The sequence below is a fragment of the Aphelocoma coerulescens genome, chromosome 7 (genome assembly GCF_041296385.1).
Source record: "Aphelocoma coerulescens isolate FSJ_1873_10779 chromosome 7, UR_Acoe_1.0, whole genome shotgun sequence".
In the NCBI taxonomy this organism is placed as follows: Eukaryota; Metazoa; Chordata; class Aves; order Passeriformes; family Corvidae; genus Aphelocoma; species Aphelocoma coerulescens.
In genome coordinates, this window is record NC_091021.1 from 9,973,448 (window position 1) to 10,000,695 (window position 27,248).

General features: G+C 39.1%; 1 long non-coding RNA gene across 8 annotated transcripts in view; it reads left to right on the forward strand.

The window, feature by feature from the left end:
- The first annotated feature begins 22,068 nt into the window (after positions 1 to 22,068).
- Positions 22,069 to 27,248, forward strand: part of LOC138113569 (uncharacterized) — a 212,736-nt gene continuing 207,556 nt past the window's right edge. For 7 of the 8 annotated variants that reach the window (XR_011152245.1, XR_011152248.1, XR_011152241.1 and 4 more), the window contains exon 1: positions 22,071 to 22,117. This is a non-coding gene — a long non-coding RNA (uncharacterized lncRNA). Of the gene's footprint in view, positions 22,118 to 27,248 lie in introns of all 8 variants that reach the window. The other variant, XR_011152257.1, reaches the window with a different exon arrangement.

The window sequence follows — 27,248 nt, forward strand, 5'->3', positions numbered from 1 at the left end:
TTCATTCACAGCTCCCCTCAAATGAGAAGTAAATACAAAAAGGAACTGTTTCAAGTTTTTATTATATCAGCTATATATTTTAATAATCTTTAGTTTTTCAGGCATTCCATAGCTGTGAAGCTACAAGCAGTTATACAGAAAAAGAGTTGTGTGTTTATAATGATGTCATTTGCTTGCAGCTTGATACCAATTAGGCAACTCTGGGCCATTCAAACTCTAGCTAGCTGTCATGGAAGTGCTGGCCTACCATTCAGCAGTCTAAAACAAAGATACAGCCATGAGATCCAAGGCAAAAATGAACATATAACTTAACAGCTTTTAACTGTTCCTCCAGATATGCTTAATAATAGCGTGCTAATAACCAAATGTGAGTTTGTAGGCAGCTGAATCAAGGATTTCCTACAGAGGTGACTAAAACCTGTGTGAAAAAGTTGATTGGAAAGAAATTGATTGGGTGGTGTTATTGCTGGTTTAATGCCTTTATTACAGTAAATTTGTGAGGGAAGGGGGTTGACAGGCAAGTATTGAAGCAACAATGTGAAAGAAAAAATGTTGGCTCAGAATATCCCATGTTAATGAGCTGTTTCCTTGCTACCCTCTGATGGGCAGGCTGCTGAGGGAGGACATAGAGCACTTTTTGGTATGCAGATGTTAATGCACTGCTCAACTGGACCACGAGACTCATGCTAAATTCAGCTGGGAATCCAGTTGCCACAAACTACCTGGCTGCAGCTAATTAAGGGCTGTAGCAGCTTTTAAGAGAGTAAATATTGTCCCAAGGACAACACGTGAAAGGAGGTTAAATTGGCCCCTCTTTACAAATGTAACCACTTTGTTCCAAATATCATTGCCCAGAGGCTGGAGGCTGTAGAGTCTGCAAGATAAAAACATTCTCCTTCTGAAGCATTTTAATGTCCTAGTTGGTAGATAAGAATTACTGTGTGAAACATGAGTTGAACAGAAAATACCAGTGCCTAACAATGTTGGCTATGATGAGAAAAATGTGTAACTCAGTGAATAGTTTCATTTCCTTTGGATTTGTGTAATATTTTTTTCTCTGAAGACACAAGGCTTTTAGGATTTCTCTCCAACCTGAATTAATTCACTCATCCTCAGTAAAAGTACTAATAGGTTCTGGCTACTCTATTTTCATTAGACTAATCATAATTTGATATGCTTGAAAATGCTCTCTCTTTGCCAAATTTTGCTGGAATTATCCAAGTAGTTTTAAAGTTATTAGGGCAGAACACACAATATGCAAATTTAAGAAAAAAAGATAGTCCAGAGTTACAGTAAGTAAGTAGTCTAGAAAAACTCTTACTCTTTGGTGATTTGTATCAATAAAATGGAAAATTTAACTGTTCTGCATATATCCTGATCTAGTCAAGAGAGTGAAAGCAAGCAGCACAGAAATAGAAAACCAACTAATGATGCCATAATATTTGCAATTAAAAGGAAGTAGATGTCCAAGCTGAGGAAGACTAGGAGGGACACCATGCTTACACAGTCATGGAACAAACTCCCACCACTTCAAATTAGAAATCAACTAAAACAATACCAAGAATTTTAACCTGACGTGATTTTATGAGGCATGCTATTTACAAAAGAATGCAAAGTGTATGATCCAGAGAAGGCACCTAGTTAACCAAGCTGACCACACAGCAGTGCCTAGGAAAAACAGGTTTTCAGTGACCACTTTTTAGAGAGGTTTGTTTTTCACCCAGAGCCATTCATTATTGCCTAGCTGCTGACAGGGTCCTGTTTGTTAGAGAGATGGGGAGAAAGAAATGGTGGCTTAGTAAACATTTGAAAAATATATCAGACAACTGTGAAAACCTCCTGGGTATGTGTGTTTGGGGTTTTTTAAGTCAAGTTGGTTTTCAAGTCACAGATTTCACTCTGAGAAAACATATTTTAGTGGGTGAAGATTAATTTCTTCCCATCCTGCTGTGTCTGCCAACACCAGCACCACAGAAAAGCAAAGCAAAGGTAAAGAAGCAACAGATGGGAGTGAGAGAATAGAAGGGTCATTTTTTGTTTGAAGGTTTCATTCCTGTGTTTTTCTTCACTTTGAGCAGGGAAGAGGTTTATTCTGCTGAGCAGCACAACCCACGACACTGGGGCCAAGGCATGGTGTCCCTGCCATCCCTTTGTCCCCTCTATCCCAGGGTCTCATGCATCCACAGTCACACAGATAAGCAGTCAAGAAACACAGATAACTATTTCCTCCCATGCTGAAGCACTAACAGCCCATGGCATAGTGGAGATTTACTTGCCCAGCTATGTGCCAATTAAAAAAGCAACCACCAGGAAGAGGGTTACAAAAATTGCTAGTTTTTAGAAGCTCTGTCCCTCTTGTTAATCAAAGTACAGGGCTCTTGCCTTGAGTCTGAAGCTCAGGGAAAAATGTAACCCCATTCTCCACTGATGTATATTTTTATCTCCTTTCCATATTTCTTCCTCTATTCAGTATCTATTCTCTCTTTCCCAGGCTTGGCATCTTTATTTTCATTTCCTGAAAGCTTTGTCTGCCCAGTTTTTACACCGTGCATTGAACTGCACTGCAGCAACCCTTGGTGACTGACTGTATTTGCATAGGCAACATGACCCAGGCAAAGAAGAAAGCCCAGTACCCTGAGTCTGACCAAGGAATAACACAGCACCTTAACATCCACCTGTTGTGCTCACTCCAAATTTGTCATATGACATATAGTTCTACATTTTTCATAATAACTTTGCAATGCACCAGGAGCCAAGTTTTTTCCAAAGCCAAGGCTTGTCAAAAATGGTGAAGAGTTACCTGCTGGTCTTTACAGTGTGCTGGTAGTGATTCAGATTGCAGGAGCTGAATAGCACTGGAATCTGTTCAGCAGGATGCCTGGGATTTTATGAATTCATTTGGCTTCTCTCCTGTCAGGCTGGCATCAGCTTTTATTTTAAACAGAAATCTCCCTAACAGGAGAAGATACAGGAGAGGATACCAAGGGAAATGTCAGGTAATTAAAGATAAAAAATACTGTATTGCTTATATTAGAAGATAACTCATCCAAGCCTGCAGAGCAGGTTGAAACCTCCAATAAGTCAGCATAAAACCAGAAACTTAGTGCATAGGTGAATGTGGTGTAGCAATGCACAAGGTGTAGCTAAACACTTCCTGTCCTGCCTGAGGGGATTGTTGGCTCCAGCCTTCCCTGTCAAAACACTGGAACCCCACAAGAGCATTTGCTTCTTGTTGGAACCCACCCACAATGCCCCACAGAAAGCCATGTTGGAGATGCGTTGTTTGCAGACACTGTGGGAATTCAGGTTCACCATTCTCATCCATTTTTAACCTAAATCTGAATTTATCCTCTTGCTTGCTAAACTTCAGGGGAGGGAGCTTTATCTTCTCTGCTTTACAGTAAGGCACCAACCTTCTCAATGGAGCTGAACCTCCAGAGCCTCGCAATGTAATCCCTCTGGACAAAGCCTGCCTGCAAAGCCAGTCTGCCCATGGACTTGGAAAATCCCATCCCTCCAGATTTATGTACAGAGGCTTTCACTGCTCTGCTGGTGGCCAGCACAGCCAAGGAGCTGCTGTTTGGATAGGAGTCCACACGAGAGAAAAGATGACTAAGGAAAGATTTATTCAGCTCAGTGAAGAGCTTAGCAAAGTGATTTGTAAGAGTAGAGAGCAGCTTAGAGAAAATTAAAAACGGCAATAGAATAGGAAAGGTATACAAAGGTAGAAGCTAAACCTGTGTAAAAACCTGATAAGGAACTAAGGTAGAAAAAGTGCATAAATACAGCAAAGGGAATACAAAAGGCAGGCAACAAGGAGCACAAGAGCAGCATAAGCAGCAAAGATCCAGGCCCACATCAGTGAGGACAGGGAGACAAGAGGTCATGAAAAACACATTAATGACAGAAATAAGGTTGATATCACTGGAAGCCTGGGTTCATTTCTTTGTTTCAGACTTCATGGAAGAAGCTGAGGGGGTCATGACTCAGGGACAGATTACTAGAGGGGCTGGTGGCAGGGACAGGGACTGAAATGAAGTGACAGTGTTAAAGGGCTTTGAAATGAGTCCTGAGTAGATAAGCTGTCAAAGAAAGAATTAAAATTCACCCGATGCCAGTGGATTTATGACAGAATAGTTAAGTGGGACTAGCAAGGTAAACTAGTAAGGAACCTTTGGAAAAAAAAATTAAATGTTCACTGTGAGCCTGGAAAGGAGGAGAGGGTATATAACCCAAGAGGGTTCAAGAAGCTACAGAAGCAAAACAGACTTTGTTTATTGCTGATGCTAGTTAGGACTGAAGTTAATAGCCCATTCATAGCATAAAATAAACCAGTCTGATCCATCAGAACTATAAAGAAATTACATTCACTTGTAGAAGTGCAAAATATTAGAGTAAAATTGGGGGAGGGGTTAAGTATTTCAGCATTGCAGCTGAAGTAATACATGAGCGTACATTGTTTTAAAAAGTCTAAATATCAGAAACCTATAGTAGCAATATCAGGCCAGTGTGAAGTGTTCCTGAAAACCCTACCACTCACACAAATTAATGAATAATGCATTTAGATCACAAAATAAAATTCAGAAAAATATGTGGCAGAACATCCCCTTATTTAGGGTGAAGTGAACAAAAGTAGGTTTAAAAATCGAGCCTTTAAGTAGAAAAAAACCCAACCTTAATTTCCATAAACAAACCAACAATTCCTGAAGAAAAACCTAAATAGTTTTTTTTTAAATCACCAGTGAAAAACATAAGAGTAAATCTAAAAAATGTCAACAGGTGGTTTCATATAGAGTCTGCCATGTGCTAAAGCATATCAAGATGGATGTAGAGATGAGTGGAGGTAGTCAACATTTACTGTGGTCTAAATATATTTTGGGTTTGTTGGAGGCCTTCAGGGCTAATATCCACGTACAGAAAATCCATATTCATATTCTGCCAAGTGAATGTTTTGGTGATAAAATTTCTGTGTTGTTAGAAAAGAAACACGATAATGCAAGTTCACTTATCGTTAGACCTGCAGGCACATTTAAATATTCCAAGCATATATTAATATTTCTGTCATTGCTTGCAGGTTCTCAGATATCTTAACACATGGAATCAACCCATAAAGCTACATTTGAAAGTAATAATAATCTCCTCTTCAGAAAAGTAACAGAAACTGAATGGGTGGAATATTTTGTGTGTCAAATACAAAGTTACCTCCAAGTCTCAAATCTTGGGATTATTTCAGGAAAAGAAGTCTGTTAGTAGGTACAAAATGAAGTTCAAATTCTTTGTATCTATTCCCAGCTATCCTTTGATTCAGGGTGTGACCTCTGACAAATGATTTCAAGGGAGACTGTAAAGCAGACATACGTTCATACTGTGAAGAAGAACAGATCAGTGCTCCACCTGACATAGGAGTGGCTGTCCTGGACCATCTGGCCCACAGTCTCTTCTTTAAAATGGCCCTAAAAAAAAATCAGTGGGTGTCTCAAGAAGGCCAAAAGAGCACCTTAAGTATATAGTGCACTTCTCTGAATCCTCTACAGCTTCCTGAAATCTGCAGTTTAGGAGTTTCCTACACCCAGTATATTGGATTGCATCCCCTGGGAAAACGATAGTTGTATGCAAGCAACAGCAGTATCAAAATCAGCCTGCTAAGTGTACTTGGGAATCTGTGGGAATTAATTTCCCCTGCTGTGAAGTTGGCTCTGAGCTCCCTTGCTTAGCATTAGCTCAGGTTAGTTACAATATGTTATAGTGAAACCTGGGTATGTTGCAGAAAACAGGACAAAAGATGCACTGAGGCATTGACAACTGGTTGGGGGTTTTTTGGGGTTTTTTGGTTGGTTGGTTTTTTGTTTGTTTGTTTGTTTTTGTGGGAGGTAGATGCTAAAGAGGGATTCTAGATGCAGCCTTTATTGGATTCAGAATATACATGAAATCAGTTTGATCTGCGGGGCTTAATGAGACTTTCCTCTCTGAATAGGGTCACTATGAGGTCCCAGTGCAGCAGAACCTTATTTCTGCATGCTCCTCTTCAACCTCTAACTCTACCACACCATCGGTGACAGTGGGATGGACAATTTCAATCTCTTGCTGCTCTGCTCCACCACTGCTGTAGGGACACCTCATTCATTGTGGGCTGGCCTTTTTAGAGCAGTTGTACACAATGGGCCTTCTACCTGAAAAAAAAGGAGCCAGAAAAAATACAGATGTCTTTTTCAGGCCAGTTAGGAGCACAATAGATCTTGAGTTCTGTTTTGTGGTAAGATAGGTATACCCATCTGCTGCCCTGCAGGTACTGGAGCTGGTAACAGAAATAAGAAACTGCATTTTGTGATGCTCAGGATCCTGAAAAAAAACCCCAAAAAAAAAAAGAAAGAAACTTAGCAAGCTTCATACCTAGCTGTGTTGTTGTCAGTGAGAAAAGTACATCTCAAAACAAATTCCATGCACTCCTGATTCACAGAAAACCAACACTACGGAAACCCACAGCATCTTTCCCATTTAAACTGTCTATTGGACCTCACAGAAGTGCACTTATGTTACTTTCTGTGAAGGGATGGCATGTTACCACAAAGAAACTTACACCTGCTCCTGTTAGGTGATTAGCCCTGAAAGTCATTGTTTTGGAGAACCATTCAGAGAAAAGTAAGATGAAGTCCATTTCTCACTCATCCCTGGTTATTAATGGCAATTTCAGCAAAAGGTATGAAGAGCATATCTGATCTCTGCTGTCACACAGCAGACAGATTTTAACTCAATTACTCCCCTCTCACCTTATCTGAATGCATTTATTTTCCTGGATGAAATTAGATCAGCTGCTATCTCTGAACACACACCCCATGAATTGTGGATGGAAATATCCACAAGGAAAAACAGATGCTCTTGTGATTGACAGAAACCCCTGAAACACGGTCTGCTCCACAGAAACAAAGGCAGAGACACCACAGGGATGATTTACTAGCCTATATTACACTGGCAGAGAGAGATTTTTGTATGACTAAAGGTCTGGTCTTATTGCAGAATAAGTAAATATACTTGCCTCATATTCAATCTAATCTAATTTGCTGCAGAAAATTAAAAATATTAGTATAGCAACTATTAAACCAAGTGATTTAAAAACAGCGTAAGATGGAATGAAAAAATATCATTGCCATTCATAGTAGGAAATCCCATACTGCATGTTTCGGATAAAATCAGTGAGAGAAATAAAGCTAAATAACACCCAGATGACTGCCACAACTGGAGAGATGATGTTTTGCTGTGTATAGAGATTAGTCTAAACCCTGCCTTCATATATATTTTCTCTCTACCATTTATTCTTAATGTCAGTGGTGTAAAGTCCATGTAGTGACACCAGAAAGGGCTGCCATGTTCTAGCACTACAATTTTAGTTTTCTTAAAAAAACAAAGACCCCAAAGGCTTTAGGAAACTATGGATTTTTTTTCACATAAATCAATAGAATTTTGATCCTAGTTGTAGTGAGTACTAACAAAACTCTTGTCTTATAAAACTGGCCTGTGGCACATGACTTTGGCTGTGATAGTAATGCCCACATCACAGGGTCTGATCGCGTGTGGTGAATTCCCAGTTACTTGCATCCTGACAGACCTAAAAGGTCAAATTCCCTATCAGTCCATTAGCAGTTCTATGCAAAGGGAGATATGACCTGTGTGTTACAGTGAGTTAAAATTAATGGGAAAGTCTTGCAGTATGTGGACAGTTTATTTTACTTTGGAGACTTACTGCTTCCCCAGGGAATCTTGCAAGGGCAGGGATGGCACCAGGAAGGCACAAGGCTGGGAACCCATAAGGATCTGTGCAGCAGAGGATGAAAAGTCAACAGTAGCAAAAGAAGCATCTCAGGAGGCTGGAGCAAGAAAAGAGATGTCTAAGATTTGGGTTTTGATTCATTCTCTCTGTCTCATGTCCCCAAAACACGCACCTGAAAGCTACAGGGCTCTCAGAGGTGTTCTCTCACAGGTGGTCCCAGTGCCTCTTCCATGACATGAAGTTTCCCCACTCTGCCCTAAGTCTGCACAACTCTCTTGTCATTTATCTGGAAATTTTCCTGAGTATGTGTCAAATAAAATGCCAAGGTGCTTCTCTTCAGTTGTTTGCCCACCACCTTTGATTCGTCCATGTGATAGCAGGCAGGACACCTCCACTCTGATTTTTATGAAAGCAAAAAGCTCATCAGTAAATCTTTAAATACATGCCAAAGAGTGGCAGTGGGAGTTTCTTAGAAATTACCTGCAAAGCCTGAAGGAAAATAATTGCTTGATCATATAGCATTATGTAAAGAGTAGTGTTTTCATTACACTGGATTATTCTCAAAAGCCTTTCCATTAAATGACTTCACAGATTTGATCATTTGCATAAATGTATCCAAAGCTGTCTGGCGTGAACCTGCCCAGCCTGCAGTCCCACAACGAGAACTGAATACCATATCATGGAAAAGGAACAGAAGAGCAATTTTAGGAGAGGAGCTTCCTTCAGAGTGTCATGTTTGGAAAGCAGTTCTTCCAAAGGTTCCTTTGTCCCTCAGAAATTATGTACTATGCAAGTACTATAAGGAAAAAGTCAGGTTTATACAGAAGGCTGACTTCATTGCTTAAAAAAAAAACAACAGAAATTTGAAACTATAGGAAAATACATGATGCTGATAGATTCATTACTTAGTTGTACAGTGCCAGGTAGACCAAGAAACCTTGCCCAGGCACATAAATTGCAATAATTCTCCCTGGTGTTATGATAAACAATATAACCTGTGCACAGGCTGTACATTTACATGGCGGTATAACCCACTTGCCAGGTGATTGGAGACCAATACACTCAAGCTATTTAAATGACCTCTTGTTCTCAAGTTTTATGTAAGAATTAATGATAAGAACCATGAGGCTGAGAAAAACATACACTGTGTCAATTGAGATTTTATAATTTGATGTATGAATGCCCGTTTTTGATATTGACTGATGAAACTAATTTTATTTTAAAGGCCTAGTGAAAATGAAAAGCATACACAGAAAATGACTTTTTAATGTTCTTGATCATGTTGGAATTACTAAAATTAGCACAGCACGTTGTAAAAACAAACTGATGCCATCACCTTACAGGCACCGGATAGATACCACAGCATTCCAAGTACCTCTTTCATTGTAACTCCAACATCCTGTCAGAAACCATTTAGTCAAGTCAAATTGCTGAGTTGTATTTAGCTGGATTCATCCAATATATGGAGCTGTGGACGTAGTGTTTTCTTTTAGCAAGCAGCACTCATTAATTTAGTTCTGGAAAAAGTCTGCAAAGAAACTCCAGGAAATTACACCATGGGGACAAAACGTGTTTTAACTGATGAGGTGTAAAGACTGATAGTAAAATGACTGATAATGCAATTGTTGAGCGGTTGCAGCAAAGTCTGGTCCAGCAGTAATCAAAAACATTTGTCTTGATGAGCATGAGAAGCAAAAACAAGAAATGTTACTATTCCAGAATTTCTTAATGAGATTTTAACAAAGGGAAAGGAACCTACTTCTAAGAGAGTAGGTCTTGGTATATTATAGCCCATGAACTTGGGGATTTTTAGTCTCCTTTTTACTGGCAGCACAAGCTTATTTGGAAATAAGTTTGCGTAGCATGGAAGCTTAGTGGACAAGTGACAGCACTGCTTGTAGAGCTTGTAAATTTGAGAAACTTAAGGCTTACAATTGAAGGATAATTTATTTTTCAAAGAGAAATTCAGCATGACAAATCAAAGAGCACTCTTGTGACATAGTAAGACAAAGAATCAGCACAGAAAAATGGATACTTTATGTGATTACACCCATAATTCACCAGTGCTCAGCTTTTAGTAAGTAATATAAACTCCCTTACCAGTCTACTAGAAATTACAAAAAAAGAAAAGAAAAAGAAAAAAAACTAAACAAAAACCCAAAGCACCCACAACAAAAAGATCCATCTCTACAGATATGAAAGCTTTCACAAAAGCTTTTTAAGAATGTGCTTTCCTGACTGTCTCCATTTGCATTAGAAATACATAGATTGGGTTGGACTGAATCATAAAGCACCTTTTGTCATTCTTTTTGTTCAGTCATGGTTAAATGCAGCAGTTCCAGGTCACACACTGTGACTTTCAAAAGAAAAGAATAAGGAGTCTTTCAGCACACGTGCCCATTTATGAAAATTAGGATCCCTAGTGGAAGAAACTTCTGCTTTCTGAACTGATGCCACTAATTTGTTCCCACATACTTCTGTGTTGTGACCAATTAACAGAAAAAGCATTTTTAAAGATTTAGACAATGGTAAATATTTTTTGTCAGGCCACAGTGTCTTAAATACATCTGTTACTTCATCTGAGCAATAAGGACTCAAAAACAAGAGCATGGGAGACATAAGCAGAACAGAAAGAGTAAGTTCAGATCAACAAACATTCCTATTTATAACTCATTCATTAATTCTTAAATTTCATGCTTTTGTAATAATCTGTGTTCATAATGAGGTACAGAGGCAATAAACAGGCAAATAACCTATCATCCATGATGAATTCCTACCTGTTTCTTTTCTCTGGAAATTGGAGGTTAAACATTTCCTGCAGAGTAGATGAAGAAGTTAATCTCTTCAAACCACTTCCATGCAAGTAGTTGTTGGCCATGTTCTGTGTTTTAGGACTCAGAAAATAATGATCACAGTGATAAGAATATAACTGAGCCTTTCATGATACTTATTGTACACACAAAATTTGGATCAAAATTGACTGCTTAGTTTTTGTGTCCTGACTTTGTGCCAGAGGAAGTAAAAGCTGGAATGCTTGGCAATGAATCGGCAAAAATCCTGTATGCAGTGACATACCCAATGAAAATCCCACTTAGAGCAGAGAGGAAAAGAGTGGGGGATTAAAAATGCCTGTTGCAGAGGGAAAATGGACCTGTCTGACAGTTCAATAGTATACTCTGTGAAAAGCCTGGACAACCTCTATTAGCACTGCTGATGAGATAAACATGGTGTTTTTCCTGAGTGCAATGGGGGCAAAAAACCTGCAACTTGCTGTTTAACAAACAACTGGTTTGTTGAACCAGGAGACGAAACACTTACTGATAACATGGAAAAAAATCTCCAAAATCACTGGTGATTTGAAGAGCATTTCAGTTTTTATAAGCAGAATAAAAGAAAGTCGAACATTTCTGAGTCTGATGTTGAATTAGGAAAATGAATAGAGCATTGCCAGCTCGATGAGAGTTTAAAGCATGGAGAGCCTCAGTCGTGTGTTGTATGCAGAAGGAAGCAATCCAAAAATATCTGTTTGCTGGGGCTTTTTATACCCTAAAGGGGTCCCTAGAATTTGATATTTAATTCTTATCATACTATACAGTTTCAACAACATCACATGATCACCTTACCAAATTAACCAGAGGTCGAGCCAAAAGTACAATACAGGCATTATTTAATTGTCCATGCTTTGCTTTGGAGAGGCAGAAATTTGTAAAAATAACTTTTCTTATGAAATTTTTCTTGGACTACATTTTCTTGCAGTATACTTGTATGGGAATTTCTATCTGCAATAGAATAAAATACAGCCACGCAGATAAAATTGACAAGCAGTTTTGTTAACCAACTGTTCATTCCATTTTAACCTAAAATAGTTTTTTCTTCATGCTGATACTTGCTAAGAGCCAGATCATTCTATCTGGGGATAAACAACTGATTTAATTGATAGCTGTGCCTCTGCTAGGCCTCAGACAGCAAACTCTGTATCTGAACAAGTTTACTGGGCCTCCTGTATGCAGCAGAGCCAGATACAAGTCCAAATGAAGGTGTAAGTTGGTGTTGAGACAACAAGTAACAAAATTCATCTTTTCACTGGGGCCTGATGTTCTTGGAACGTTTCATTAGTACATTGTTACAGGATTACCAGCTTGGTTTGCTGATCAGAGCATCTTCTATTCTTTAATTGCATCAAATCAGAGGGAGGGCTGAGGGTGAGAAGGAATGAAAACACAGAGGAAGAGGAGGAGTTGTATTCAAAAAGAACTGAAATTAATCTTATTAAATCTTTTTCCATAGCAAGATTGGGTGCAAAGGTCTGAATTACTGGTCTGACAATAGCTCAGCAAGGAATGTGGAAAGTCTCCACATTTGTGTGGTTGGTCCTTTCCACAGAGCTGACTGTCCCAGTGACAAATCAGTCCCTCCAAATCAGATGTTACTTATCTGTATATGTATTCTGAGAGCTTTCTAGCTGTGTGTACCTACCCTACCCAGCCTTACCATGCTCAGGATTTGTGAACTTCCCCCGGTCCATTCCAGCATCAAACAAGGAAGTGCAAGAGATTAATTCTGAGGGTCTATGTGTTCTGCTTCAGGTACCACCTTATGTTTTAGATGTCTGCCATGGCTGTACAGAGTTACACAGAAAGGATATAAAAATAGGCCTAAAGTGTAACCAGAGAGGAAGAATAATTCACCTCCTCAGTCCTTCTAGGAAAAATTTTTTCATTAATTTATTACTGAACTGTCTCCTTATCATTTACTTTTACATTTAGTTTTCCATTTAGTTCTGCCTCTGATAAATTTTCTTACACATGCAGAAATGACAAGCTTTTCAAATGTTTGGGTTTTTTTAACAGAATTTATTTGCCAGATTGGCCTTCTTCCACAAAGTCTAACAACTCCAATGCTCAGACCTTGTTAGAACTGATTCTTTTCTAACAATATCCATGCATTCAGGGCTGTGATTAATTCTCCTAGAAAAAAAATCTATGCAGTTGATAGCTTTAAAAAATGTATGACATGGATAAGTGTCACATGGCTGGCTATGAAAAGAGAGGGATATTAATCACAACATTTAGATTAGATTATAGATGCAATTGAACTTTTTTCTCCCTTGCTGCAACCATTATATTTAGAACAGTCACTGCTCTGCTATTCTAGCAGGGAGAAAAACATATTTAATTTATATAGCTGAAAAGGTTTGGCCTTACTTTCAAGATCATCTTATGAATTTGATAAACATGACTCAGTGAAGAATATAGGCTTGAAGACAAGAATTACCCTTAGTTTAGGATTCAACACACCTCTAGAAGAAGAAAAATCTGAGGTGAAAGACAGTAAACATTTTTGATGGAGAAAACTGTACCATGTTAATTAAAATCTCAGACTGCCTTTATGAAGCACGGAATCCGTGACCCTTGGAAGCACCACTGTGAAGCTGGTGCTTAGTTTTGTCTCAGGCCTACCCCTGCTCTCTTAGCACAGAAAGGGAACACTCCAAAAGAGATCAGAGCAATCCCATATTTCTGCTTTTGATATTCCATTTCTAACAGCCCATCAGTCCCTATGAAGAAGGGCAACAGGGTTTTATTTTTGCTGTGGTTTAAACAGTCATTTGCTCACACACACATGCAGGATAAGAGAGAATTGGAAAAAAGGTAACATTTCATGGGTTGAGATAAAGGCAGCTCAGTAGAACAAAAAACAATTACAATGATAAAAAAATACACAAAATGAGGATGTGGCAATCAGTTGCTCATCATCCACTGACAGATATGCAGCCATCCCTGAAATGTGGCCTGCAACTCCCAGCCAACTCCCCTGGCTTTATATGCTGAGCATGGCACCATATGGTGCAGGATGTCCCTTTATCCAGTTGGGATCAGCTGTCCTGGCTCTGGCGGTGTCCCCTCCCAGCTTCTTGTGCCCTGCAACCCTGTCACTGTCAGGGCTGAAAAGCCTTTGACAAGCTGAAAAGCTCTGCTCAGCAGCATCCAAAACATCAGTGTGTTATCAACCCCATTCTCACTCTAAATCCAAAATACAGCACTGTAATAGCCAATAAGAAGAAAAGTAACAGCTGAAACCAGAACACTTTTCCAGCTGGCTGCTGGATTGTTGTGAGCTCTTCCCAAAACAAGCCCATGTTTATATTGAATCTGAGAACAGGCTTTCATAACAGTCTTACTCAGTAGCATCTTCAGTAGAGGTTGCTGGGGTAGTTTTTCAGGTGGTTTTTAATCCGAAAATACCAGTTTGCTAAAATGGCCATTGGCTTAAATGGTGTTTCAAATGAAACAGGAAATAGAAATCAGCATAAGAACCTCATAACTAAAACACTTGACACAGCAAAGATGAAGCAGTGCAGAAGCTGCTGTAGTGCTTTACACACCAAACTATCCATCAGCAGGCTGTACAGCAGCCACTGCTGTCACCCAGTACTCAATTACTCACAGAGAGGGAATAGGCCTTTTCCTGGATGTGGGAAACAGCAGATCCAATGCCTAATTCACAGACACCTGCTCCTCTCTCTTTCGTTTCTTCTCATAAAACTCTGAAGAGGTTCATTTCCTTAGGAAGCATCAAAGCAATCATGGATAATAAGCAGGAGAATTTTCTAAGACAAAACCCCCAGTTTAATTCCTAAGTCTCTTTTTCTATGCCATCACAGATGCAGGTAAAGAACCTTTTTGCCAGATGAAATTTTTGCTGTGGAATCATGCCCCTGAGGTACAGCAAGCTTGTCAACAAAAAGTTCTTCAGGGGATTTCAGCATCCCTCAGCAAAGTCAGGACATACATACCACTGCTATCAGCTTGTTTAGCTGTACAATTTATTTTGTGCTGCTCAAAGAAGGAATGATAAGAAATGCTTGGGGAACAACCACATGTCTTTGGGCTCACTGCAGGTGTTATAGCTGCAGGTTTCTCCTGAAAGCCATCTTCAAAATGACTCCAGGTGAGTTCTGATTGTAAATTAACATGGGCTGAGTCATGTCAGAAACCTACAATTCCTTTTAACCAACTGTTTCTGTTTAGATATCATCACATATTTATGTTAAATAGTCTCAGAGACACAACAGGTTGGCATCGAGAATAAATCAGTCATAAGTCCCTAACTCTCATTCCAGTCACTGCAACTTTCCAGTCTTTAGAATATTTTTAGTTTGATAAAAAGTAGGTTTTGATGGCTGCATCTTATACTTTTCTTTTGAAATATAAGTATTAGAGCAGATAATGAGCAGGAAAGGCAAATGAATACGCTTAGAGACATTATATTCAATATGTAACTTGGTATTAGACCATTATTTCAACTTAAATGTAGCAAATTACTTTTTCCCAACTATAAGCACTGATTTTTTTGTGAAGATTTTTGTCATATAATCCCTACCTTACTAGTGAGCACATGTTATTTGCTCTCCACTAGCTGTTTTAATGGCCACCCAATGGGGTCATATATCACCTTATTTATTGCATCTGCACCTGGTCAAACTGTTCCTAAAAAATATCATTTATTGAAATAATTTAGCCTTTTTTTCCAGTTCTACAAAATATCCATAAGAAGAATGTGACTTTTATTACTTCATTCCTTATTCATAAGTGTTTGTCAGATCACTTATGTGAACAAATTATTGCCTGTGGAATTTTCTCAAATCTTCCAATCATTCCTTGCCATCTGGTCAACAAGGCTGGCTTCATTAGTCACATAGTCTTATTTATATCCTTTGATATGCAATAACCATCCTCTTGGAGACTGAACTGGGGATGTCCAAGTTAAAGGCAGAATTCATCACAGCCTGCATTGCCTCACAGTAGATCTGCAGTGGACTCCCAGGAGCACACAGAGTAACAAATATCTACTGAGGGAAGACTTGAATAAACTGGGTTTACAGAAGCTGCCTAGAATTTACTTGGAACTGTTCTAAAATACCTTTCTGCTTGTTTATTTACCTTCTGCACAAGGAAATGTATCTGTTTTCCTACATGTACTGAGTTTTTGTGCTCAGTCCACTCCTGAAAGGAACAATGAGATCTGCTGGTTGTCTGGAATGCATCTGGTTTGCTTTACATGTCATACATACACATACACATACACATACACATACACATACACATACACATACACATACACATACACATACACATACACATACACATATGGAGATGTGTTTGTGTCCTGGTGTGTGCTGACATGACACAAGTGTGCACTGGATCACAAATTCACTGTACTTCTTGTCTGATTTATGTAGCAGCTGAGGCAGTAAGCCTCTAGCCAGGAATGCTCAAAAAATAAACAAATATATATGACATATTTATAAATACACCTCTGGACACCTTTCACGCAGCATCTATATGGAGACATTGCCTCACACTTCTTGCAGTGGTCTCCACTTAAACTCTCTGGTCTCTTCTGTGAACCCATCACTTGTGGGTCTCTTGTGATAAGTACTGATAAGAGAGAAGGAAGCAGGAGCTGCCTCAGCTCTCCTGCCCATGAAGATCTGTCCCGCTGGGGATGCAGGGCTGTGTCCTTGCTCCTTGCCTTTCCTTGGGCAGCTCTGTCCCTGTTCATCTTCTGCTGCTTTATTGACTTCCCTGCCCATCATTCAGATGGATTGTGAAGTACAAATCCTTCTGGCTCAGCTTGTTGAAGGAAATTTCACTTTACTTTGTTCTCTGGCTGAGATTTTAAAGCATTTCCACTACCTAATTCTCACAACACTATTAATAGATGATAATTTCGTGTTATATATCTTTTTCTATTAAACATTTTCATATAGCATTCACACCTGGAGGTTTTCATTTACTTTTCTAATGGCTCATTAAAAAGCGAATATTATGGTTAAGGAAATGATTTGGGAATATAGTATGTCATGTGAGCTAGGTGTAGGTGATAATTACCATGTGTTAATGCTTGAAGGGCCTGGCTGCTTTCTGAGCAACCCAAATCAGTGGAGACATGCCACAGATTTCCCTCACTGCATTTATCCTGTTACTGAGGTGTGAGCAGGGAGCCTAAGGGTCCTGCACACTTCGTAAAAGCAGATTACCTCCAGGCATGAGACTCAGGCTACAAAGTCAGGAACCACCTCTTAGTTACTTCTTCTGGAAAAAAGACAAATAGCAGCAGCATTTAGCAAATAGCAGCAAACAGTGTTTAGTAAATAGTAGATTGTAGTTAGTAAATAATGGTACTTATCACCAAAATCTGAATGTTGTACATACAAATGACAAAGCTTCGGTCAGAACACCTTAAAAACCAGAATCTTCTACTGTTTTTATTTTAGATGCGCTTGGTACACATATTTGAGCAGTTTGTTAGTTTGAGAGAGGACTATTGTTTGAAATATCATTTCAAATTAATACATTTTGTTACTCAAGAACAAATTAAAACATGCTGGGGGCCTAGTTTAGCTGGGAAATAGAAGATGTCAATGGGACAGGGAGGCCCTAAGAGGGGATAGAAAGAGGAGCACAAAACTGTAACAATGCAATAGATAGATTCTTGACCAGGGGCTTAAAAACCAGTGGTCCAAATCCAATAAATTTTATCCACAGGGTTAGCAGAAAACTATTGCCAGTGAAAAACAATTGACTCTGCCTCAGGGAAAAAGAAAAAAACCTCATCACACACAGAGCTTCAACATAGGACTCCAAAGATTCTTCTGCCACAGCTGAGCTGGAGGCTTTGATGTATCACCCAGTGCTGTAACCTCTGTCCTAATGAATTAATAATTAAAAAACTTATAATGGGAATACTGAGACAGTTATCAGGCTATCAGAAGGATTAGGAGGAGCCTGATTAATATAATCTTGGAAACAGTCATAGACGTTCAGTGTGTGTTCATTCCCTGTGTAGTCTTTCCCATCCTCCTTCAGAGACCTCTGTTCCTGTATTATCAGGTCACATCAGCGCTCCCTGGGCAAAGGCAGCCAGGCCTGAGCCTAGCTGGGATGGATCTGGGTCACTGAACCTGAGTCCCTGACTGGGGCATGGTTCAGCCTGACCTCGGGGACCATAGAGCAGGGGGAACACCTAACTACAGGAAGCAGGGCATTCTAAACCACAGAACAAACTCTTCCTCCCTCCAACAATGCTAATCTTTTTCCCTATGTAGGTTCTGTGGCACTTTGGAAGAGCACTGAGCTTGTAGGAACAATTATAACTCAATATCATTCTGCAGAGTATGTTTTTTGGAATGGAGAGAATTTCTGCTTGATCATCTGGCATCAAGAGAACCCAATCTAACTTCCTCATCTATTCATTACATCCTGAAGTGGTTAAGTAATTTAACTGCTTTCTGCAAATTATTACAGCTCTTGTTTTTGTTTTTGTAGCTAACCTCTTCTGTATTGGAATAATTTTTAATATTGTTTCCTACTTCTTCAGTTAGGTTAACATACACTTTTAAATTACAATATAGATACTTTCAATTTTCTTGAATGTTCACCACAGCTCTCTGCTCCACATGAAGCTCAGGGAGTGTCTTATTACCAGTCTGGGCAGTGGTCAGGCTTTAGGGGACATCTGATGTCACAGATTTGTCTCTTTTTCTTCTAGCAAGTCCTTTCAGACAGCTGAGCCTCACCTCCATGTCTCTCTCTCATTCCCCAAACACCAGAAACTAAGGCAATTCCATGTCACTAGAGAAGGTCTACTGAAAACTTCTGGAGGTCTAATAGGATAATTAAATAGAATAATAATTTAATAGGAGAATTGCATGTTTATGTCATTTGCACATTGGTCCTCATTTAGTAAGAAAGCTCAGAAACACAATGTGAGGCAAGATTTTCCCTCTGTCTCTCTCCTTTGCAAGACAATGCCATAAATACTACATAAGAAGCGAATTCTGCCAAAGATATGCGTGTCCAGGGAAGCAGGAAAACTAACACAAATACTGCTCTGTAAAAAAACTCAGGGGTTTGGGTTGGTTTGTTGTCGTTGGGACTTGGTGTTGGTTGGTTGGTTTTGGTTTGGGGTTTTTGGTTGGTTGGTTGTTTTTTGTTTTGTTTTTTTGAAGTCAAGTCCTGGCTTTTGTTTTTCATAGCTTGGAACTGGGGAGTTATTTTCAGTGGGACACTTTGTTAGCTTTAGAGCTGACACACATTTTATATAGTGCTGGATGCAAGAGTTGGAATGATAACAACTGCCAGACAAACACAAGAACAGTGGCTAAGACATAAGGTTAACAGGTTAACCTTCTGTGGAAATGCATCAGTTTTAACCGTAACAGTGTTGTTTCTCCTTTTATTTTTTTTTTTTTTAATTCTCTGCTTTATTTCATTTTCTAGTGGGGCATGAGAAAAGCTCTGGTAAGCAACTGAATCCGTACATGGAACTAGAATTACATAAAATATTAACTGTATAGTTTTAAGACAACCAGAAATTACATAAAACTAACAAGGTGTACCATGAGGAAGCAGCCAGTTGGTACCATTTACTTATCTAGGTTTTATAAAACATTTCTCTAGTGTTAAAAATCCTTTCTTGTTATGGAGAGGTCAGATGGATTAAGCAAAGTTGGATGACATAAATTCTTTTCAAGCTTGACAGCCGAATTGATTATAGTGTATCAGTCTGAAAGAGATAATAGTCCTGATAATTGAATTCATTTCATTTCTTCTTTAAAAAAATATATAGATGGATACAGGAGGGAGGATATATAAATTCTGCCCTAATTCAGTTCTACAGTTAGAAAAAGTTTCTTGGGTTTACTGAAATGGCACCATATTACAGCCAAACATGAGATCCACTGTGTAATTTCTCATATCTCATATGGAGTAAAATGTCTATAATCAGGTTATGGAGTTGGTGTGCTTGTGCTTTTTTTATTATTTTGTTTACCATTGATACATATTTATAAAAATTTATTTTAAAAAATATGATCCAGTCATTTTGAGCAAGATGCTCCTCCTAGCTCTTCAAACCCCTCAAAGCTTCAAAGAATATATTTGGCAAGTATACACACATAAAATCAGTTCTTTTTCCAAAAAATTCATTATCAGTTCTCATTCTTTACAGATACTCAGGGAAAAATAACCAATTGCATCTACCTCTGCAATTTTATCAAAACCACTATTTCATGGAGGGAATGAATGAATTTGGCCATACAAAACATTCCTGATCAAAGTACCACTAAAAATTCTATATAAAGTTTTAAGCTGAAGGAAATTTAAATGACTGAGCTGTAAATGTCTACATAAGAGGGTCTGGAGAAGATGCTGACAGGCCCCTATCTCCAGTGATGCTGCCAGGTGCTGTTATAATTAGTTATTTGGAAGCAAGGAATTGTTCATTTCTGCAAGCAGAGTATAACCTTGTGTGCAGACCAGGTCTGTTAATTTGAGACTGACCATTATTTCAGCACTTGAACTACTTAAGAAGAAGAAAAAGCTTTCAGTAGAGGTCTTTGGTGCTGAATAAACATCCTTAGGTCTAGACTTTGGGTTGCCTTACTCAGCAGAAAGTGGCAGGAGTTAGAAAGATGTGAGCATTTTCAGCTCATTTACGATGTAGTTTATGAAATAAACCTATGGGCAGACATTTAAATGAGCAAACTGCTGAGGAAAAATGGTTTTTCAGTCAGTATTTCAGCTGACAGGGTGTTAGAGTCAGTAAGAAAATCACTCCTTCACTCCTTTTTCTTTTTAAAAGTAAGAGAGAAATGAATGTAGCAAAAAAAATAAGAGCCCAACACTGGGCAAGGTAGCATTGAAAAAGGGAAGAGCACAAGATCTCTCTTAATATGGAGATTCAGCAATATTTTGTAAGAAGATGCAATTCAGTCAATATAAAAAAGCCAGAGTGTGCAGGTTTTCCATCACAGCAAGAAATGGGTTTAGTGTTCTTATCCTGCCTCTGCTAGTCTCACTCCCTCTGCAAGATAGACCTTAATTTGTCTATTAATGAAACATGCATGCAAATATTTTTGACACCTCAGGGTGTATTAGGAGGCTGAATGAGTGCTATAAATCACTGTCCACAAATTGGAGTATACATTCTCTTTTTTAGACTTCCTGAGAAGTGAAAGGTTCAACTGTAATTGCAACATAAATGAAGAAAGACATTAGGGCTGGTAGAGTGGAGTTATTCTAAAAAAAGAAATAATTACATGCCATTTTGTACTGGGTGCAAAATTTTCCATGTTTCCTACAGCTGAGACACTGTTCTTAAATAAGCAATTGGCTGCCAGCGTGTCCCATGAAAATCATGGCAAAACTCACCTTATAAATAATCCATGGTGGAAAGATTAGATGTATAATTATAGATAGATATTGGAAGAAAAAAAAAAGTTAAATTTGATAGTTAGACAATAGCTGCAGCTATGAAACTCTGCATCGCATTTTAATGGTTGTACATTAGCCCCACTACTGACATTATTAACTGTATATCACTGCTGTAAAAGCATCCTCTTTGTCTCATTAAAATGGGTTTCTTTATAAGTAACAGAGGGCCTCGAGGACATTTTGCATCCAACGCTCACCAGTTCTAAACAAAGTTGTAACACCACATGGGGCAGGGCACTTCACTTGGCTTTTGTATGATCCATATCAAGCTACTCTGAGGCTGCTGTGCTAATGAAGAGTTTAAGTTCCTGCAGCTGCAAGTGCTGAAGACACCTCAGCTGTGCACTCACGGTCATCACTGCCCTCAGATATCTCACCAGTTCCTACCTCCTGAGAGCCAGGTGGAAAAGCAGCTCTGAACATCCACATCAAAAATTCATTGCTGACACCATGGAATCAGGGCTCTTGAACACTGTGAGTGGTCTGATAGCAACAAATAGAAATTCACATTTGGCATCCATTGCCCTCAGGGCTAACCTGGAACAGAAGGTGAAACACAAACTGGGAAGCTGGCAGCAACAAATTTCCTGAACAGAAAAATGTGACAATAAAGCAGACATTTATCCAGCTCTTGTAGTCCAGAGGCAGTCATCCCAATGTTGAAATAGCATCCTTCTACCTTTATGCAGATGAAATAGCTAAAATTCAACAAAGCAACACACTTCTTAGTAGAGAGAGGGGAAGCTGTGACTCACAGGCTATCTCTGGCCATAGAACTGTCACGCTGTGAAGTCCCATCTCCCCTTCCCAAATGCACATGTGACCATTTACCCTGTTCACTCCTTTCTTTGTTGGCTCCCCTGGTTGGGGACTGCAAGTCAGCTGTGCCTTCTCATTTAATCTGAAGTTCACTGTCTACAGCTGCTGCCACCGAGCCAAACCTTCCCTAGGTCCCTCAGCTGTAAGACTTCACAAACCACACCCAAGCTATAAAAGAACCAGCAACAAGGTAAGTGTGCTGGTCAGTCTTCTGGATTTTTGTGGTGGAAGGGGTCTCTGTTGCCTTCTAAAGGTATTTTTGTACTGTTGTTTTATGGATTCCTGGTTTTGAGTTCGGTACTGCTGCTTTGTGAATTAGGCCTTTTAGAGTTTCTAGATTTTGCAGGATAATGCTGAAAAAATATGAAAGGGCTGTTTTAAATTTTAAGGGGGGAGGGGGGGGGAACTTTCTTGTCCTTGTGCAGTTGTTTGTATTTTTAATTGTGGTTTAGAAATGTTACCTGGTGTGATTTGTACACCCTGAAATCTGGCCTAGCTCTAGCCTGACTGTTGAGTGAATTACAAATAGGGTATCACAGAGCACCTTTATGCTCATTTCAGGGTTTCCTCTCTGCTTCATAAAGTTACCTCTCTAATGGTAGTTCCTAGGCTGCCTCCCTGGTGCTGCTTCCTTCCTTGCCTCTGTGACTGTCCCACCCCTCCTTGGGTCAATGGGGAGAAGTCAATTTGCATTGTAGAGCTGACCATTTGCAGAGTGGAGCGTGTGGGGAGAGTTCCCTGTGTGAGCTCTGTGCTCCACCCGAGTTCTGGGGAAAGGAGAAGTCGTGGGAGGGCTCTGCGGGTTCTGCGTTGTTCAGCTTTGAAGGTGGAATTGAGGTTCAAATTTAGGAGGTAGAGGGGTGATAAAATCTTCAAAGATTATCACTAGACAATAAAATTAGTCCGGCTCTTGTGTCTGCACCTTTCTGGTGGAATAACATGCTTTACCCTATGCTTGTTCATATGAATGAAATCCATAGCTGCTTAAAGTGAATCTGTTGGTATTTGCTTGACTCTTTTTCTCTACTTTTATCTGCATATAAATCACTCAGGTGATGCTGCTGACAGATCCTGTGGCTATATTTAATAATGAAAGCATGCATTTTCTTAAGCTAATTATCTCTGCCACCCTTGAAATTTAGATTAAGTTTCTGCTTCTGAAGAAAAACACGTTTTAAACTGCACACTTTGGTGTTTGTTGTTGTCTTTCAGTTCTGTTTCTTTTTTTCGTGTAGTGGCATAAGGATAATTTCTAACTGAGCCCCTCTTTGTAAGGTAAAAGTGAGGGCCATGGTGATTATATCCAGTCAAATAGCACGACTGTAGCTGGAAATATATGCAAGTGTGTTGAGAGGCACTGAGAGAATCTTGTAAACAAAGCTGCCCATATGTTGCATCTTGAACACGTTAACAATGAAACTGATCGGTTTTTTCCCCTCTCTTTGTCTGACAACACTCACAAGGGTTCATGATTTTTCACTGATAAAGCTCCTGAAACTTTTTCTTTTCATTTTTTTGTGAAAATACAGAATAAAGGCACATTCAAGACAGCATTTCACAGAACAGATGAGCTCCCAAGGGGCTTAGTTTCTTAGAGTTGGCAGATGATAAAGGAAGAAGCTTGTTTTGATAAAAGAATTTGGCGAATCTGAATGAATAATGACAACTTGTACGTATAGAAGCAGGAATGTTTTTCTCTGGCTTTTGACCATGGATGAATATCTTAAAGCTTGTCATCAAGATAAGTAGTTTGAAACTGTATTAATGATTAAAGTGAAAGGAGACTGTGGGAGGCAGAAGAGGAAGAAAAAGGGAATTCATACAGTGCTGTGGGTGGCTTTTTTTCTTTTCAAGAGCTTCATAAAACATAAAGGTGATAAATACAGGGTAAGGACAGAACAGTTGAAAGATTCTGGTAGAAAGAAGAACACATGGTTTGACATTTACAGAACATCCGCAGTGCTGGGCTGAAGGGTGGGAGTACGCAGCACATCTGAATGGCAAGAGCAACAATCTACCTTAATTTGAGCCTTTAGGCATGTAAAATCGTGCCAAGAATTATGTTCCAAATATTGGGATAAATGGAGCCATAACTGAAAGAAAGCTGATAGGAAGAAGCAGATAGTGAAGGCAGCTGAGAATTGGAGATGTAAAGTAACAAAAAAGGGTAGTGGAGGCAGATAATTGGCAAGTTGGAAATGGAGAAATAAAAAAAAAAAAGAGAAGTTCTATGAAATAGTCTTTTGTCATTAATTTCTTTTCACACAGTGAATCAGAAAGGGGGGGGGGGGGAGTATTACTTTTTTTTTACACCCCTTGGCATTAGTAGAACTCGAGTGAGCGACTCTGCTTCTTCACCAGTCCCATCAGGGAGAGAATCAAGCCTGACATAAGTAATCTATTTGGTTTTTATATATCCTCTTCTCCCAGTAGACTTCCTTTGTGGAGTTGAACAAAACCAAGAGAAAAGTGTACTAATGTCAGGATTGTGTTGAAAGAAATTGGAGGCAGTGATTTTGAGCTATTTCTGTGTTTAATTGTGTAGAAGGCAGCACTGCATTTGCCTTAGTGTAATGCTGTGGGTTTTTAATGTTAGCTGTGTGTGACTTAGCCAATTTACTGTGATTTTTTTTTCCCCCCCTCTTCTTTCATGTTTAGGCTTTCCTATGCATTGCTCCCAAAGCTGTCTTCTTTCTTACTTAGTGAAACTCTACCAGCTTGTATTGGTGGTTAAACAGAGTATCATAAGATACAGATCATCTTTAACCTTATTTTCTATCCTGAAGTGTAATTTTAACAATTAACCTATTTGTGCAATGGAAAGAAAGTAGTGCAGCAGAAGTGACATTAAGAGGAAAAACTGTGCTGTTATTAAAGCTGCTATCAGGTTAAATTAGTATCTTACAAATAACTGCTTTCATCTTTTGAGCCTCCTCATTTTCGAGTGAACTCTGACCACTCCCATATGTCAGAAATCTTTTTGTTAACTCTTTTGGGGAGTATCAGTAAGCACATTGGAGCTTTTCCTTTAGCAATATGGCACAGAGGATTATCTACCAAGCATGAGTGTCTTATCTGCATGCAGTTAAACTGAAGCATATGCTAGTGTGAAAACCACAAGCAGTAGTTTGTTAATGATCTTTTATGGATGTGTTCAAAATAAAACCATCAAATCCTACTACAATAAGGTCATATTCTAGCTCTGGTTTGTATGTAAAAGGGCTATGAGAGAGGCTTGCTGACTGCATCTGAAGTCTTAAACCTAGTGACAAAATGTTACACAAGCACTCATTACATGAGTTTAGAGATGCCACTGGATTTGAGATCAGGAGGGACTATGAATATCAGCTGCTTGGGCTTTCTGTTTTGTATACACCATAGAAATTTCACCCAGCAATTCCTGTGTGAGGCCTATCACTTCTAGTTAAGCTGGAATGCAATCTTTAGATGGTTAAATGGATTGGAAACTTAATGTGATGAAGAATGCAGATCATCACCTGTTAAATTTAATGAGGAAGATAATATACCTGTGTAACAAAGGCAGCACACGTTTGTTTAAATTTGACATATGATACTTCAGCCTTCAACAATCTGAAGAAGTGCAACTTGTTTGCCTGAACAGTTCTACTTTAGGATGGCAGCTACTCCTGCACACATTTACGGTGCTATGTATCATCTGGATTCAGTGCCTATGTAGGATCTCCCAGCTCTGCCTCAGAGCTGCACCTTTTGAAGGTGGTCTCTTTGTTCATGGAGACTACATCATCCCTAGCCTCAGCAAAAGCTGCCTGGGCTTGTTTGAAGGTGATGTCATCTGTAGCTGGAGGCAGTAAAACAGAGCTTTCAGCAGAGCCTCTTGTACTCCCTGCTTGAAAAGTCAGCTCTGTAGGTGCTTCCAGGTGGATCAGACAGTTTGCTGACTTTCCCCTCCTGTGTAGGCTGCCTTTCAGCGTGATAAAGTTTAGCTGTGTGTTTACTGTGATTGTCCTTGATACATTATCATCACAATATGAGTACTGACAATCCTATTATTTGGCATGCTTCCAAACAAGTATTCTGGGATTTTTGCTTTTTTCAGTCTTCAAAACTTGGTTTATCCTGAACAGCAAAATCACAAAAGGTAGCAAAATTTTATGCAAGTGGAGGCATGAAAATGGTAGAGCACCATACCTGGTATTGCTTCTTGAGAGGTGATTGTGTGGCACAGTTGTGTGGATTTTTTCAGTAAAGTAATGACACATCTGGACTTTAGATGCATAGTAGGTATTAAATCTCTAGCTGAAGCTTGCTGATGTCTCTGTATGTGACTGAAGTTTGTACATTTGACTATCAAAAAGGATTTGTTTAAAGACTTTTTGTCAGGGACTGCCCAATGTTACTGTGATGGAAGGAGAGTTCAAAACTCCCATTGACTTTATGCAGCAGCTTTTAAACTCTCTTGATCATTGCAACTACCCTGGAGGGTCAGTAATGTTTAGTTTGTTGTGTAATTCTTTACATTTGGCATCATCCACTGAAGCTTTTTAGCTTGCAGTCATAGTAAACTACACCTGTGAATCTGTGAAAAATATTAAATCCAAAATATGTTTTTGACAGAACAGGGTTGAAAAATCAGAATCAGCTGAAAGGATGCATTATAACAAGACTTGAAGTCGTTTAACATCTGGATCAACGTCTTTTCTCCAAGTGAACTCCAGAGTGGCAAACTGAAGCATGTTTAATTCTTGGTGTGAAAATAGAGTATGAATCCTTCAGAAGGGAGCAGGTTCTATTCACTTGAGATTGCTACTGGCATCCTCATATTTACAAAAGCCTTCATTTGCAGGGAATTGGTACTTAATCATCTGATAAAGTGTGTCAAAAAATGATATGTCTATATGCCATATATGGTTTTTATCTAAATAGTTGTGTTATATTTCAAACTTGTAAATGAATTATATTTATTGAATAAGAAGAGCTTTTTGAGTGGGAGTACTCAATGTTACATGTTTGGGGCTTTTTTTGTTACTCATTTCTTTTTACTTAGCAGTATAGGGGGTACTAATGTTACTGCTGAGTTTGTTAATTTAATAGAGGCACAGTCACTCAGGCAACAACACAGAATAAAAGCAAGACTGTAATAAACACATTGCTGTGTAAAGCATGCATGGAAGAAAATGTGCAAATAACAATGCAGTGGGTGTATCCCTCGCAGGCTGCTAAGTTTTCTGTCACAGCAATTTAAAAAAGAAAACAAAACAAAAACAAAACGTGGCAGACAGAATGAAAAGAAGTGAACACAGAAACATCATTGGTGATGATGAGCCTGTGTGGGAGCATGCTGCAGCCAGGCTAGGAGGTCTTTTCATAGGAAAGATGCAGCTGGTTTTAGAGGATGAATGTGG